Source organism: Bombina bombina, chromosome 3 (assembly GCF_027579735.1).
Source record: "Bombina bombina isolate aBomBom1 chromosome 3, aBomBom1.pri, whole genome shotgun sequence".
Lineage (NCBI taxonomy): Eukaryota > Metazoa > Chordata > Amphibia > Anura > Bombinatoridae > Bombina > Bombina bombina.
In genome coordinates this window covers 1,145,584,587-1,145,601,721 of record NC_069501.1, presented here as the reverse complement: position 1 = coordinate 1,145,601,721, position 17,135 = coordinate 1,145,584,587, and positions in this window count along the sequence as shown.

Sequence of the window (17,135 nt, the reverse complement as noted above, 5' to 3'; positions counted from 1 at the left end):
CCTGCCATCTATCTGCTATTCACATCCCAGGAGTAGACAACTGGGAGGCGGACTATTTGAGTCGTCAGACTTTCCATCCGGGGGAGTGGGAACTCCATCCGGAGGTCTTTGCTCAGTTAACCCAATTATGGGGCATTCCAGACATGGATCTAATGGCGTCCCGTCAGAACTTCAAGATTCCTTGCTACGGGTCCAGATCCAGGGATCCCAAGGCGACTCTAGTGGATGCATTAGTGGCGCCTTGGTCGTTCAACCTAGCATATGTGTTTCCACCGTTTCCTCTCCTCCCCAGGCTCATAGTCAGGATCAAACAGGAGAAGGCCTCAGTGATTCTGATAGCTCCTGCGTGGCCACGCAGGACTTGGTATGCAGACCTGGTGAATATGTCACCGGCTCCACCATGGAAGCTACCTTTGAGACAGGACCTTCTAGTACAAGGTCCATTCGAACATCCCAATCTAGTTTCTCTGCAGCTGACTGCTTGGAAATTGAACGCTTGATTTTATCCAAGCATGGGTTTTCAAATTCTGTGATTGATACTCTGGTCAGAGCCAGAAAACCTGTGACTAGAAGGATTTACCATAAAATATTGAAAAAATATATCTGTTGGTGTGAATCCAAAGGATTCTCCTGGAGTAAGATTAAAATTCCAAAGATTCTCTCCTTTCTCCAAGAAGGTTTGGATAAAGGATTGTCAGCTAGTTCTCCAAAAGGACAGATTTCTGCATTATCCGTCTTGTTGCACAAACGACTGGCAGCTTTGCCAGATGTACAAGCTTTTGTTCAGGCTTTGGTTAGAATCAAGCCTGTTTACAGACCCATGACTCCTCCTTGGAGTCTAAATTTAGTTCTTTCAGTTCTTCAAGGGGTTCCGTTTGAACCTTTACATTCCATAGATATTAAGTTACTATCTTGGAAAGTTCTGTTTTTGGTTGCTATTTCTTCTGCTAGAAGAGTTTCTGAATTATCTGCTTTGCAGTGTGATCCACCCTATCTGGTGTTCCATTCAGATAAGGTTGTTTTGCGTACTAAGCCTGGTTTTCTTCCAAAAGTTGTTTCCAACGAGAACATCAACCAGGAAATAGTTGTTCCTTCTTTGTGTCCGAATCCAGTTTCAAAGAAGGAACGTTTATTACACAATTTAGATGTTGTTCGTGCTTTAAAGTTCTATTTAGAAGCAACAAAAGATTTTAGACAAACCTCATCCTTGTTTGTCGTTTACTCTGGTAAGAGGAGAGGTCAAAATGCTACTGCTACCTCTCTCTCTTTCTGGCTGAAAAGCATTATCCGCTTGGCTTATGAGACTGCCGGACGTCAGCCTCCTGACCGTATCACAGCTCACTCTACTAGGGCTGTGGCTTCCACATGGGCCTATAAGAACGAGGCTTTTGGGAGAAAGGTTTTGCAAGCTGTGGTGCCTTCTGTTTAGGTAACCTGATTTTCTCCCTCCCTTCATCCGTGTCCTATAGCTTTGGTATTGGTTCCCACAAGTAATGGATGACGCCGTGGACCGGACACACCAATGTTGGAGAAAACAGAATTTATGCTTACCTGATAAATTACTTTCTCCAACGGTGTGTCCGGTCCACGGCTTGCCCTGGTTTTTTTAATCAGGTTGAAATTTTTTTTCTTTATACACTACAGTCACCACGGCACCCTATAGTTTCTCCTTTTTCTCCTAACCGTCGGTCGAATGACTGGGGGGCGGAGCCAGAGGGGGAGCTATATGGACAGCTCTTGCTGTGTGCTCTCCTTGCCTTTCCCTGTGGGGGAGAACATTTCCCACAAGTAATGGATGACGCCGTGGACCGGACACACCGTTGGAGAAAGTAATTTATCAGGTAAGCATAAATTCTGTTTTTCTTCCTAAGGTTGTTTCTAACAAGAATATTAATCAGTAAATTGTTGTTCCTTCCTTGTGTCCTAACCCTTCTCATAAGAAGGAACGTCTGTTACATAATTTGGATGTAGTCCGTGCCTTGAAGTTCTACTTGCAGGCGACTAAGGATTTTCGTCAAACATCTTCATTATTTGTTGTTTTTGCTGTGAAACATTTGGGTCAGAAAGCTACGGCTACCTCTCTTTCTTTTTGGCTGAAGAACGATTTACGGCTCATTCTACTAGATCTGTGGCTTCCTCATGGGCATTTAAAAATGATGCTTCTGTTTTTGGGAGAAAGGTTCTTCAAGCAGTGGTGCCTTCCGTTTAGTTTCCTGTCTTGTCCCTCCCTTTCATCCGTGTCCTATAGCTTTGGTATTGTATTCCATAAGTAAGGATGAAATCCGTGGACTCTTCATATCTTGTTAAAGAAAAGGAAATTTATGCTTACCTGATAAATTTATTTTTTACGATATGACGATTCCACGGCCCACCCTGTCATTTTCTAAGACAGGTTTTTTTTTTTTTTGTGTTAAACTTCAGTCACCTCTGCTCCTTGACTTTTCTTTTCTCTTCCTAACTTCGGTCGAATGACTGGGTTGAGGGAGATGGGAGGAGCTATTTATGCAGCTCTGCTTTGGAGCTCTTTGCCTCCTCCTGCTGACCAGGAGGCGATATCCCATAAGGATGAAATCCATAGACTCTTCATATCGTAAAAGAAATAAATTTATCAGGTAAGCATAAATTTCCTTTTCTCTTGTAAGGTGTATCCAGTCCACGGAATCATCCATTACTTGTGGGATATTCTCCTTCCCAACAGGAAGCTGCAAGAGGATCACCCACAGCAGAGCTGTCTATTTAGCTCCTCCCCTAACTGCCACCCCCAGTCATTCTCTTGCAGCTCTCGACAAGGGAAGTAGCTAGAGAGATGTGGTGAATTAATGTAGTTTATCTTCAATCAAAAGTTTATTATTTTCAAATGGTACCGGAGTTGTACTCTTTTGGCTTCAGGCAGAAAAGTGAAGACGAGTCTGCCTGAAGTTTTTTGATGATCTTAGCAGCTTGTAACTAAGGTCCATTGCTGTTCTCACACATAACTGAAGAGATGGGTAACTTCAGCTGGGGGAATGGCGTGCAGGGTTTCCTGCTCTGAGGTATGTGCAGTTTCTCCAACATAGGTGTGTCCGGTCCACGGCGTCATCCTTACTTGTGGGATATTCTCTTCCCCAACAGGAAATGGCAAAGAGCCCAGCAAAGCTGGTCACATGATCCCTCCTAGGCTCCGCCTACCCCAGTCATTCTCTTTGCCGTTGTACAGGCAACATCTCCACGGAGATGGCTTAGAGTTTTTTAGTGTTTAACTGTAGTTTTTATTATTCAATCAAGAGTTTGTTATTTTAAAATAGTGCTGGTATGTACTATTTACTCAGAAACAGAAAAGAGATGAAGATTTCTGTTTGTATGAGGAAAATGATTTTAGCACCGTTACTAAAATCCATGGCTGTTCCACACAGGACTGTTGAGAGCAATTAACTTCAGTTGGGGGAACAGTGAGCAGTCTCTTGCTGCTTGAGGTATGACACATTCTAACAAGACGATGTAATGCTGGAAGCTGTCATTTTCCCTATGGGATCCGGTAAGCCATGTTTATTAAGATAGTAAATAAGGGCTTCACAAGGGCTTATTAAGACTGTAGACTTTTTCTGGGCTAAATCGATTTAGCCTTGAGGAATCATTTAATCTGGGTATTTTGATAAGATTATATCGGCAGGCACTGTTTTAGACACCTTATTCTTTAGGGGCTTTCCCAAATCATAGGCAGAGCCTCATTTTCGCGCCGGTGTTGCGCACTTGTTTTTGAGAGGCATGACATGCAGTCGCATGTGTGAGGAGCTCTGATACTTAGAAAAGACTTTCTGAAGGCGTCATTTGGTATCGTATTCCCCTTTGGGCTTGGTTGGGTCTCAGCAAAGCAGATACCAGGGACTGTAAAGGGGTTAAAGTTAAAAACGGCTCCGGTTCCGTTATTTTAAGGGTTAAAGCTTCCAAATTTGGTGTGCAATACTTTTAAGGCTTTAAGACACTGTGGTGAAATTTTGGTGAATTTTGAACAATTCCTTCATATTTTTTCGCAATTGCAGTAATAAAGTGTGTTCAGTTTAAAATTTAAAGTGACAGTAACGGTTTTATTTTAAAACGTTTTTTGTACTTTGTTATCAAGTTTATGCCTGTTTAACATGTCTGAACTACCAGATAGACTGTGTTCTGAATGTGGGGAAGCCAGAGTTCCTTCTCATTTAAATAAATGTGATTTATGTGACAATGACAATGATGCCCAAGATGATTCCTCAAGTGAGGGGAGTAAGCATGGTACTGCATCATTCCCTCCTTCGTCTACACGAGTCTTGCCCACTCAGGAGGCCCCTAGTACATCTAGCGCGCCAATACTCCTTACTATGCAACAATTAACGGCTGTAATGGATAATTCTGTCAAAAACATTTTAGCCAAAATGAACACTTATCAGCGTAAGCGCGACTGCTCTGTTTTAGATACTGAAGAGCATGACGACGCTCATAATAATGGTTCTGAAGGGCCCCTAAACCAGTCTGATGGGGCCAGGGAGGTTTTGTCTGAGGGAGAAATTACTGATTCAGGGAACATTTCTCAACAAGCTGAACCTGATGTGATTTCGTTTAAATTTAAGTTGGAACATCTCCGCATTCTGCTTAAGGAGGTATTATCCACTCTGGATGATTGTGACAAGTTGGTCATCCCAGAGAAACTATGTAAAATGGACAAGTTCCTAGAGGTCCCGGGGCTCCCAGAAGCTTTTCCTATACCCAAGCGGGTGGCGGACATTGTAAATAAAGAATGGGAAAGGCCCGGTATTCCTTTCGTCCCTCCCCCCATATTTAAAAAATTGTTTCCTATGGTCGACCCCAGAAAGGACTTATGGCAGACAGTCCCCAAGGTCGAGGGAGCGGTTTCCACCTTAAATAAACGCACCACTATACCCATAGAAGATAGTTGTGCTTTCAAAGATCCTATGGATAAAAAATTAGAAGGTTTACTTAAAAAGATGTTTGTTCAGCAGGGTTACCTTCTACAACCAATTTCATGCATTGTCCCTGTCGCTACAGCCGCGTGTTTCTGGTTCGATGAGCTGGTAAAGGCGGTCGATAGTGATTCTCCTCCTTATGAGGAGATTATGGACAGAATCAATGCTCTCAAATTGGCTAATTCTTTCACCTTAGACGCCACTTTGCAATTGGCTAGGTTAGCGGCTAAGAACTCTGGGTTTGCTATTGTGGCGCGCAGAGCGCTTTGGTTGAAATCTTGGTCAGCTGATGCGTCTTCCAAGAACAAGCTACTTAACATTCCTTTCAAGGGGAAAACGCTGTTTGGTCCTGACTTGAAAGAGATTATCTCTGATATCACTGGGGGTAAGGGCCACGCCCTTCCTCAGGATCGGCCTTTCAAGGCAAAAAATAAACCTAATTTCTCCAACATAGGTGTGTCCGGTCCACGGCGTCATCCTTACTTGTGGGATATTCTCCTCCCCAACAGGAAATGGCAAAGAGCCCAGCAAAGCTGGTCACATGATCCCTCCTAGGCTCCGCCTACCCCAGTCATTCTCTTTGCCGTTGTACAGGCAACATCTCCACGGAGATGGCTTAGAGTTTTTTAGTGTTTAACTGTAGTTTTTATTATTCAATCAAGAGTTTGTTATTTTAAAATAGTGCTGGTATGTACTATTTACTCAGAAACAGAAAAGAGATGAAGATTTCTGTTTGTATGAGGAAAATGATTTTAGCACCGTAACTAAAATCCATGGCTGTTCCACACAGGACTGTTGAGAGCAATTAACTTCAGTTGGGGGAACAGTGTGCAGTCTCTTACTGCTTGAGGTATGACACATTCTAACAAGACGATGTAATGCTGGAAGCTGTCATTTTCCCTATGGGATCCGGTAAGCCATGTTTATTAAGATAGTAAATAAGGGCTTCACAAGGGCTTATTAAGACTGTAGACTTTTTCTGGGCTAAATCGATTCATTATTAACACATATTTAGCCTTGAGGAATCATTTATTCTGGGTATTTTGATATGATTATATCGGCAGGCACTGTTTTTGGCACCTTATTCTTTAGGGGCTTTCCCTAATCATAGTCAGAGCCTCATTTTCGCGCCGGTATGGCGCACTTGTTTTTGAGGACAGCATGGCATGCAGCTGCATGTGTGTGGAGCTCTGATACATAGAAAAGTCTTTCTGAAGGCATCATTTGGTATCGTATTCCCCTTTGGGCTTGGTTGGGTCTCAGCAAAGCAGATTCCAGGGACTGTAAAGGGGTTAAATATAAAAACGGCTCTGGTTCCGTTATTTTAAGGGTTAAAGCTTCCAAAGTTGGTGTGCAATACTTTTAAGGCTTTAAGACACTGTGGTGAAATTTTGGTGAATTTTGAACAATTCCTTCATACTTTTTCGCAATTGCAGTAATAAAGTGTGTTTAGTTTAAAATTTAAAGTGACAGTAACGGTTTTATTTTAAAACGTTTTTTGTGCTTTGTTATCAAGTTTATGCCTGTTTACAATGTCTGAACTACCAGTTAGATTGTGTTCTGACTGTGGGGAAACCAAGGTTCCTTCTCATTTAACTATATGTATTTTATGTCATAAAAAAATTTAGTAAAAATGATGCCCAAGATGATTCCTCAAGTGAGGGGAGTAAGCATGGTACTGCATCATCCCCTCCTTCGTCTACACCAGTCTTGCCCATACAGGAGGCCCCTAGTACATCTAGTGCGCCAATACTCCTTACTATGCAACATTTAACGGCTGTAATGGATAATTCTATCAAAAACATTTTAGCCAATATGCCCACTTATCAGTGAAAGCGCGACTGCTCTGTTTTAGAAAATTCTGTAGAGCATGAGAACGCTGATGATATGGTTTCTGAAGGGCCCCTACACCAGTCTGAGGGGGCCAGGGAGGTTTTGTCTGAGGGAGAAATTTCAGATTCAGGAAACATTTCTCAATAAGCTGAACCTGATGTGATTACTTTTAAATTTAAGTTGGAACATCTCCGCGCTCTGCTTAAGGAGGTGTTATCCAATTTGGATGATTGTGATTATCTGGTCATTCCAGAACCACTATGTAAAATGGAAAAGTTCTTAGAGGCCCCGGGGCCCCCCAAAGCTTTTCCTATATCCAAGCGGGTGGCGTACATTGTTAGTAAAGAATGGGACAGGCCCGGTATACCTTTAGTACCTCCCCCCATATTTATAAAATTGTTTTCCTATAGTCGACCCCAGAAAGGACTGATGGCAGACAGTCCCCAAGGTCGAGGGGGCGGTTTCTACTCTACACAAGCGCGCCACTATACCCATAGAAGATAGTTGTGCTTTCCAAGATCCTATGGATAAAAAATTAGAAGGTCTGCTAAAGATGTTTGTTCAGCAAGGTTCCCTTCTACAACCAATTGCATGCATTGTCCCTGTCACTGCAGCCGCGTGTTTCTAGTTTGATGAGCTAGGAAAGGCGATTATTAGTAATTCTTCTTCTTATGAGGAGATTATGGACAGAATTCGTGCTCTTAAATTGGCTAATTCTTTCACCCTAGACGCCACCTTGCAATTGGCTAGGTTAGCGGCGAAAAAATTCTGGGTTTGCTATTGTGGCGCAGAACGCTTTGGTTAAAATCTTGGGCAGCGGATGCGTCTTCCAAGAACAAATTGCTTGACATTCCTTTCAAGGGGAAAACACTCTTTGGCCCTGACTTGAAAGAGATTATCTCTGATATCACTGGGGGCAAGGGCCACGCCCTTCCTCAGGATAGGTCTTTTCAAGACCAAAAATAATCCTAAGTTTCGTCCCTTTCGCAGAAACGGATCAGCCCCAAGGGCTACGTCCTCTAAGCAGGAAGGTAATACTTCTCAAGCCAATCCAGCCTGGAGACCTATGCAAGGCTGGAACAAAGGAAAGCAGGCCAGGAAACCTGCCACTGCTACCAAGACAGCATGAAATGCGGGCCCCCGATCCGGGACCGGATCTGGTGGGGGGCAGACTCTCTCTCTTCGCTCAGGCTGGGGCAAGAGATGTTCTGGATCCTTGGGCGCTAGAAATAGTCTCCCAAGGTTATTCTCTGGAGTTCAAGGGGCTTCCTCCAAGGGGGAGGTTCCACAGGTCTCAGTTGTCTTCAGATCACATAAGAAGACAGGCATTCTTACATTGGGTAGAAGACCTGCTAAAAATGGGAGTGATTCATCCTGTTCCATTAGGAGAACAAGGGATGGGGTTCTACTCCAATCTGTTCATAGTTCCCAAAAAAGAGGGAACGTTCAGACCAATCTTAGATCTCAAGATCTTGAACAAGTTTCTCAAGGTTCCATCGTTCAAGATGGAAACCATTCGAACACTCCTTCCTTCCATCCAGGAAGGTCAATTCATGACCAAGGTGGATTTCAAGGATGCGTATCTACATATTCCTATCCACAAGGAACATCATCGGTTCCTAAGGTTTGAATTCCTGGACAAGCATTTCCAGTTCGTGGCGTTTTCTTTCGGATTAGCCACTGCTCCTAGGATTTTCTCATAGGTACTAGGGTCCCTTCTGGCGGTGCTAAGACCAAGGGGCATTGCTGTAGTACCTTACTTGGACGACATTCTGATTCGAGCGTCGTCCCTTCCTCAAGTAAAGGCTCACACGGACATTGTCCTGGCCTTTCTCAGATCTCACGGATGGAAAGTGAACGTGGAAAAGAGTTCTCTATCTCCGTCAACGAGGGTTCCCTTCTTGGGAACTATAATAGACTCCTTAGAAATGAGGATTTTTCTGACAGAAGCCAGAAAAACAAAACTTCTAGACTCTTGTCGGATACTTCATTCCGTTCCTCTTCCTTCCATAGCGCAGTGCATGGAAGTGATAGGTTTGATGGTTGCGGCAATGGACATAGTTCCTTTTGTGCGCATTCATCTAAGACCATTACAACTGTTCATGCTCAGTCAGTGGAATGGGGACTATTCAGACTTGTCTCCAAAGATACAAGTAAATCAGAGGACCAGAGACTCATTCCGTTGGTGGCTGTCCCTGGACAACCTGTCACAAGGGATGACCTTCCGCAGACCAGAGTGGGTCATTGTCACGACCGACGCCAGTCTGATGGGCTGGGGCGCGGTCTGGGGATCCCTGAAAACTCAGGGTCTTTGGTCTCGGGTAGAATCTCTTCTACCGATAAATATTCTGGAACTGAGAGCGATATTCAATGCTCTCAAAGCTTGGCCTCAGCTAGCGAGGGCCAAGTTCATACATCAACCATCAGGGGGGAACAAGGAGTTCCCTAGCGATGGAAGAAGTGACCAAAATCATTCTATGGGCGGAGTCTCACTCCTGCCACCTGTCTGCTATCCACATCCCAGGAGTGGAAAATTGGGAAGCGGATTTTCTGAGTCGTCAGACATTGCATCCGGGGGAGTGGGAACTCCATCCGGAAATCTTTGCCCAAGTCACTCAACCGTGGGGCATTCCAGACATGGATCTGATGGCCTCTCGTCAGAACTTCAGAGTTCCTTACTACGGGTACAGATCCAGGGATCCCAAGGCGGCTCTAGTGGATGCACTAGTAGCACCTTGGACCTTCAAACTAGCTTATGTGTTCCCGCCGTTTCCTCTCATCCCCAGGCTGGTAGCCAGGATCAATCAGGAGAGGGCGTCGGTGATTTTGATAGCTCCTGCGTGGCCACGCAGGACTTGGTATGCAGATCTGGTGAATATGTCATCGGCTCCACCATGGAAGCTACCTTTGAGACGAGACCTTCTTGTTCTAGGTCCGTTCGACCCACTCCAGCTGACTGCTTGGAGATTGAACGCTTGATCTTATCAAAGCGAGGGTTCTCAGATTCTGTTATTAATACTCTTGTTCAGGCCTGAAAGCCTGTAACCAGAAAAATTACCACATAATTTGGTATATCTGTTGGTGTGAATCTGCAGGATTCCCTTGGGACAAGGTTAAGATTCCTAAGAGTCTATCCTTCCTTCGAGAAGGATTGGAAAAAGGATTATCTGCAAGTTCCTTGATGTGACAGATTTCTGCCTTGTCTGTGTTACTTCACAAAAAGCTGGCAGCTGTGCCAGATGTTCTAGTCTTTGTTCAGGCTCTGGTTAGAATCAAGCCTGTTTACAAAATTTTGACTCCTCCTTGGAGTCTCAACCTAGTTCTTTCAGTTCTTTAGGGGGTTCCGTTTGAACCCTTACATTCCGTTGATATTAAGTTATTATCTTGGAAAGTTTTGTTTTTGGTTGCAATTTCTTCTGCTAGAAGAGTTTCAGAATTATCTGCTCTGCAGTGTTCTTCTCCTTATCTGGTGTTCCATGCAGATAAGGTGGTTTTGCGTACTAAACCTGGTTTTCTTCCAAAAGTTGTTTCTAACAAAAACATTAACCAGGAGATAGTTGTGCCTTCTTTGTGTCCTAATCCAGTTTCAAAGAAGGAACGTTTGTTGCACAACTTGGATGTAGTTCGTGCTCTCAAATTTTACTTAGCAGCTACTAAGGATTTCAGACAAACTTTGTCTTTGTTTGTTGTTTATTCTGGTAAACGGAGAGGTCAAAAAGCAACTTCTACCTCTCTCTCCTTCTGGATTAAAAGCATTATCCGATTGGCTTATGAGACTGCCGGACGGCAGCCTCCTGAAAGAATCACAGCTCACTCCACTAGGGCTGTGGCTTCCACATGGGCCTTCAAGAACGAGGCTTCTGTTGATCAGATATGTAAGGCAGTGACTTGGTCTTCACTGCACACTTTTTCTAAATTTTACAAATTTGATACTTTTGCTTCTTCTGAGGCTATTTTTGGGAGAAAGGTTTTGCAAGCCGTGGTGCCTTCCATTTAGGTGACCTGATTTGCTCCCTCCCTTCATCCGTGTCCTAAAGCTTTGGTATTGGTTCCCACAAGTAAGGATGACGCCGTGGACCGGACACACCTATGTTGGAGAAAACAGAATTTATGTTTACCTGATAAATTACTTTCTCCAACGGTGTGTCCGGTCCACGGCCCGCCCTGGTTTTTTTAATCAGGTCTGATAATTTATTTTCTTTAACTACAGTCACCACGGTAACATATGGTTTCTCCTATGCAAATATTCCTCCTTAACGTCGGTCGAATGACTGGGGTAGGCGGAGCCTAGGAGGGATCATGTGACCAGCTTTGCTGGGCTCTTTGCCATTTCCTGTTGGGGAGGAGAATATCCCACAAGTAAGGATGACGCCGTGGACCGGACACACCGTTGGAGAAAGTAATTTATCAGGTAAACATAAATTCTGTTTTTCGTCCCTTTCGTAGAAACGGACCAGCCCAAAGTGCTACGTCCTCTAAGCAAGAGGGTAATTCTTCTCAAGCCAAGCCAGCTTGGAGACCAATGCAAGGCTGGAACAAGGGAAAGCAGGCCAAGAAACCTGCCACTGCTACCAAGACAGCATGAAAGGTTGGCCCCCGATCCGGGACCGGATCTGGTGGGGGGCAGACTCTCTCTCTTCGCTCAGGCTTGGGCAAGAGATGTTCTGGATCCTTGGGCACTAGAAATAGTCTCCCAAGGTTATTTTCTGGAGTTCAAGGGGCTTCCCCCGAGGGGGAGGTTCCACAGGTCTCAGTTGTCTTCAGACCACATAAAAAGACAGGCATTCTTACATTGTGTAGAAGACCTGTTAAAAATGGGAGTGATTCATCCTGTTCCATTAGGAGAACAAGGGATGGGGTTCTACTCCAATCTGTTCATAGTTCCCAAAAAAGAGGGAACGTTCAGACCAATCTTAGATCTCAAGATCTTAAACAAGTTTCTCAAGGTTCCATCGTTCAAGATGGAAACCATTCGAACAATTCTTCCTTCCATCCAGGAAGGTCAATTCATGACCACGGTGGATTTAAAGGATGCGTATCTACATATTCCTATCCACAAGGAACATCATCGGTTCCTCAGGTTCGCATTCCTGGACAAGCATTACCAGTTCGTGGCGCTTCCTTTCGGATTAGCCACTGCTCCAAGGATTTTCACAAAGGTACTAGGGTCCCTTCTAGCTGTGCTAAGACCAAGGGGCATTGCCGTAGTACCTTACTTGGACGACATTCTGATTCAAGCGTCGTCCCTTCCTCAAGCAAAGGCTCACACGGACATTGTCCTGGCCTTTCTCAGATCTCACGGATGGAAAGTGAACGTGGAAAAGAGTTCTCTATCTCCGTCAACAAGGGTTCCCTTCTTGGGAACAATAATAGACTCCTTAGAAATGAGGATTTTTCTGACAGAAGCCAGAAAAACAAAGCTTCTAGACTCTTGTCGGATACTTCATTCTGTTCCTCTTCCTTCCATAGCGCAGTGCATGGAAGTGATAGGTTTGATGGTAGCGGCAATGGACATAGTTCCTTTTGCGCGCATTCATCTAAGACCATTACAACTGTGCATGCTCAGTCAGTGGAATGGGGACTATACAGACTTGTCTCCGAAGATACAAGTAAATCAGAGGACCAGAGACTCACTCCGTTGGTGGCTGTCCCTGGACAACCTGTCACAAGGGATGACCTTCCGCAGACCAGAGTGGGTCATTGTCACGACCGACGCCAGTCTGATGGGCTGGGGCGCGGTCTGGGGATCCCTGAAAGCTCAGGGTCTTTGGTCTCGGGAAGAATCTCTTCTACCGATAAATATTCTGGAACTAAGAGCGATATTCAATGCTCTCAAAGCTTGGCCTCAGCTAGCGAGGGCCAAGTTCATACGGTTTCAATCAGACAACATGACAACTGTTGCGTACATCAACCATCAGGGGGGAACAAGGAGTTCCCTAGCGATGGAAGAAGTGACCAAAATCATTCTATGGGCGGAGTCTCACTCCTGCCACCTGTCTGCTATCCACATCCCAGGAGTGGAAAATTGGGAAGCGGATTTTCTGAGTCGTCAGACATTGCATCCGGGGGAGTGGGAACTCCATCCGGAAATCTTTGCCCAAGTCACTCAACTGTGGGGCATTCCAGACATGGATCTGATGGCCTCTCGTCAGAACTTCAAAGTTCCTTGCTACGGGTCCAGATCCAGGGATCCCAAGGCGGCTCTAGTGGATGCACTAGTAGCACCTTGGACCTTCAAACTAGCTTATGTGTTCCCGCCGTTTCCTCTCATCCCCAGGCTGGTAGCCAGGATCAATCGGGAGAGGGCGTCGGTGATCTTGATAGCTCCTGCGTGGCCACGCAGGACTTGGTATGCAGATCTGGTGAATATGTCATCGGCTCCACCATGGAAGCTACCTTTGAGACGAGACCTTCTTGTTCAGGGTCCGTTCGAACATCCGAATCTGGTCTCACTCCAGCTGACTGCTTGGAGATTGAACGCTTGATCTTATCGAAGCGAGGGTTCTCAGATTCTGTTATCGATACTCTTGTTCAGGCCAGAAAGCCTGTAACTAGAAAGATTTACCACAAAATTTGGAAAAAATATATCTGTTGGTGTGAATCTAAAGGATTCCCTTGGGACAAGGTTAAGATTCCTAAGATTCTATCCTTCCTTCAAGAAGGATTGGAAAAAGGATTATCTGCAAGTTCCCTGAAGGGACAGATTTCTGCCTTGTCTGTGTTACTTCACAAAAAGCTGGCAGCTGTGCCAGATGTTCAAGCCTTTGTTCAGGCTCTGGTCAGAATCAAGCCTGTTTACAAACCTTTGACTCCTCCTTGGAGTCTCAACTTAGTTCTTTCAGTTCTTCAGGGGGTTCCGTTTGAACCCTTACATTCCGTTGATATTAAGTTATTATCTTGGAAAGTTTTGTTTTTGGTTGCAATTTCTTCTGCTCGAAGAGTTTCAGAATTATCTGCTCTGCAGTGTTCTCCTCCTTATCTGGTGTTCCATGCAGATAAGGTGGTTTTACGTACTAAACCTGGTTTTCTTCCAAAAGTTGTTTCTAACAAAAACATTAACCAGGAGATTATCGTACCTTCTCTGTGTCCGAAACCAGTTTCGAAGAAGGAACGTTTGTTGCACAATTTGGATGTTGTTCGCGCTCTAAAATTCTATTTAGATGCTACAAAGGATTTTAGACAAACATCTTCCTTGTTTGTTGTTTATTCCGGTAAAAGGAGAGGTCAAAAAGCAACTTCTACCTCTCTCTCTTTTTGGATTAAAAGCATCATCAGATTGGCTTACGAGACTGCCGGACGGCAGCCTCCCGAAAGAATCACAGCTCATTCCACTAGGGCTGTGGCTTCCACATGGGCCTTCAAGAACGAGGCTTCTGTTGATCAGATATGTAGGGCAGCGACTTGGTCTTCACTGCACACTTTTACCAAATTTTACAAGTTTGATACTTTTGCTTCTTCTGAGGCTATTTTTGGGAGAAAGGTTTTGCAAGCCGTGGTGCCTTCCATTTAGGTGACCTGATTTGCTCCCTCCCTTCATCCGTGTCCTAAAGCTTTGGTATTGGTTCCCACAAGTAAGGATGACGCCGTGGACCGGACACACCTATGTTGGAGAAAACAGAATTTATGTTTACCTGATAAATTACTTTCTCCAATGGTGTGTCCGGTCCACGGCCCGCCCTGGTTTTTTAATCAGGTCTGATATTTTATTTTCTTTAACTACAGTCACCACGGTATCATATGGTTTCTCCTATGCAAATATTCCTCCTTAACGTCGGTCGAATGACTGGGGTAGGCGGAGCCTAGGAGGGATCATGTGACCAGCTTTGCTGGGCTCTTTGCCATTTCCTGTTGGGGAAGAGAATATCCCACAATTAAGGATGACGCCGTGGACCGGACACACCGTTGGAGAAAGTAATTTATCAGGTAAACATAAATTCTGTTTTTAAATTTTTCTAGAGAGATATTGAGCTAGAAAATGCTGACAGTACCTGATTTATTTAAGGTAAGCCGGATTACAGTGATTTAATAACGACTGGTATCATGCTTGCTGTAATAGGTAATATTTTTGTTATTTACTCTCATTACTTAATAGATATAACGTTTGCTTGATGTATATAAACGTTTACGACAAATGGTGATAAAACTTTATTCTGGGGCCCAGTTTTTCCACATAGCTGACTAGATTTTGTCTAGGGATAGTTTTTTAAGGCCCTCTCACTGTGAGTACATGTTGGGAGGGGCCTATTTTCGCGCCTTAATTGCGCAGTTGTTTTTGCAGCTAGAGACATCCAGCTTCCCTGAAGGAGTCCCCTGACATATAGGACCCCTCTACAGGGTTTTTGTGCCTTTCAAAGTCGTTGTATGGGCAGGTAGGAGCCACAGTAGAGCTGTGGCAGTTGGTTGTGACTGTTTAAAAACGTCTATATCGTTTTTTTTTTTATCTGCTTTTGAAACTAAGGGGTTAATCATCCATTTGCAAGTGGGTGCAATGCTATTTCAGTCTATTATACACACTGTAAAAATTTCGTAGAATTTACTGTTTTTTTTCACTGTTTTGCAGTTTATGTGATTGTTTTTTTTCTCTTAAAGGCACAGTACGGTTTTTATTTTTTGCTTGTTCAGTTATTAAATTGTTTTCCAAGCTTGCTGGTCTCATTACTAGTCTGTTTAAACATGTCTGACATAGAGGAAACTCATTGTTCATTATGTTTAGAAGCCATTGTGGAACCCCCTCTTAGAATGTGTACCAAATGCACTGATTTTACTATAGATTACAAAGAACATATTCTGGCTTTAAAAAATTTATCACCAGAAGAAATTGACAAGGAGGAAGTTATGCCGTCTAACTCTCCCCACGTGTCAGAACCTATAACTCACGCTCAGGGGACACCAGGTACATCTAGCGCGCCCATTGCATATACCTTACATGATATGGCGTCAGTTATGAATCATACCCTTACAGAGGTATTATCTAAACTGCCAGGATTGCAAGGAAAGCGAGACAGCTCTGGGACTAGAATAAATACAGAGCTCTCTGACGCTTTAGTGGCTATGTCTGATACACCCTCACAATGTACTGAAGCTGAAGCAGGGGAGCTTCAATCTGTGGGTGATTTTTCTGATTCAGGGAAGATACTTCAACCTGATTCTGATATGTCTACATTTAAATTTAAGCTTAAACACCTCTGCATATTGCTTAGGGAGGTCTTAGCAACTCTGAACGACTGTGATGCTATTGTAGTCCCAGAGAAATTATTTAGATTGGGTAAATACTATGCAGTACCTACTTACACTGATGTTTTTCCAATCCCTAAGAGGTTTTCTGAAATTATTACTAAGGAATGGGATAGACCAGGTGTACCGTTCTCTCCCCCTCCTGTTTTTAAAAATATGTTTCCTATAGACACCGCTACACGGGACTTGTGGCAGACCGTCCCTAAGGTGGAGGGAGCCGTTTCTACTCTAGCTAAGCGTACCACTATCCCTGTCGAGGACAGTTGTGCTTTTCTAGATCCGATGGATAAAAAATTAAAGGGTTACCTTAAGAAAATTTTTATTCAACAAGGTTTTATTCTCCAGCCTCTTGCATGCATTGCCCCAGTCACTGCTGCTGCGGCTTTCTGGTTTGAGTCTCTAGAGGAGGCTCTACAGGTTGAAACCCTGTTGGAAGATATTATTGACAAGCTTAAGGGCCTTAAGCTAGCCAATTCATTTGTTTCTGACACCTTTGTTCATTTAACCAAGCTAACGGCTAAAAATTCAGGTTTTGCTATTCAGGCGCGTAGGGCGCTATGGCTTAAATCCTGGTCAGCTGACGTGACTTGAAAGTCTAAACTTCTCAACATTCCCTTCAAAGGACAGACCCTATTCAGGCCTGGACTGAAGGAGATAATTTCTGACATCACTGGAGGAAAAGGTCACACCCTTCCTCAAGACAGGTCCAACAAATTAAGGACCAAACAGTCTAGTTTTCGGCCCTTTCGAAACTTCAAGAGTGGCGCAGCTTCAACTTCCTCTAACACAAAACAAGAGGGTACTTTTGCCCAGTCTAAGCCGGTCTGGAGACCTAACCAGGCTTGGAACAAGGGGAAACAGGCCAAAAAGCCTGCTGCTGTCTCTAAGACAGCATGAAGGAGCATCCCCGATCCGGAAACTGATCTAGTAGGGGGCAGACTCTCTTCGCCCAGGCTTGGGCAAGAGATGTCCAGGATCCCTGGGCATTGGAAATTGTGTCCAAGGGTTATCTTCTGGAATTCAAAACCTCTCCCCCAAAAGGAGAGAAAAAAGGTCTTCAAGGGGTTCTGTTTGAACCTTTGCATTCCATAGATATTAAACTTTTATCTTGGAAAGTTCTGTTTTTAGTAG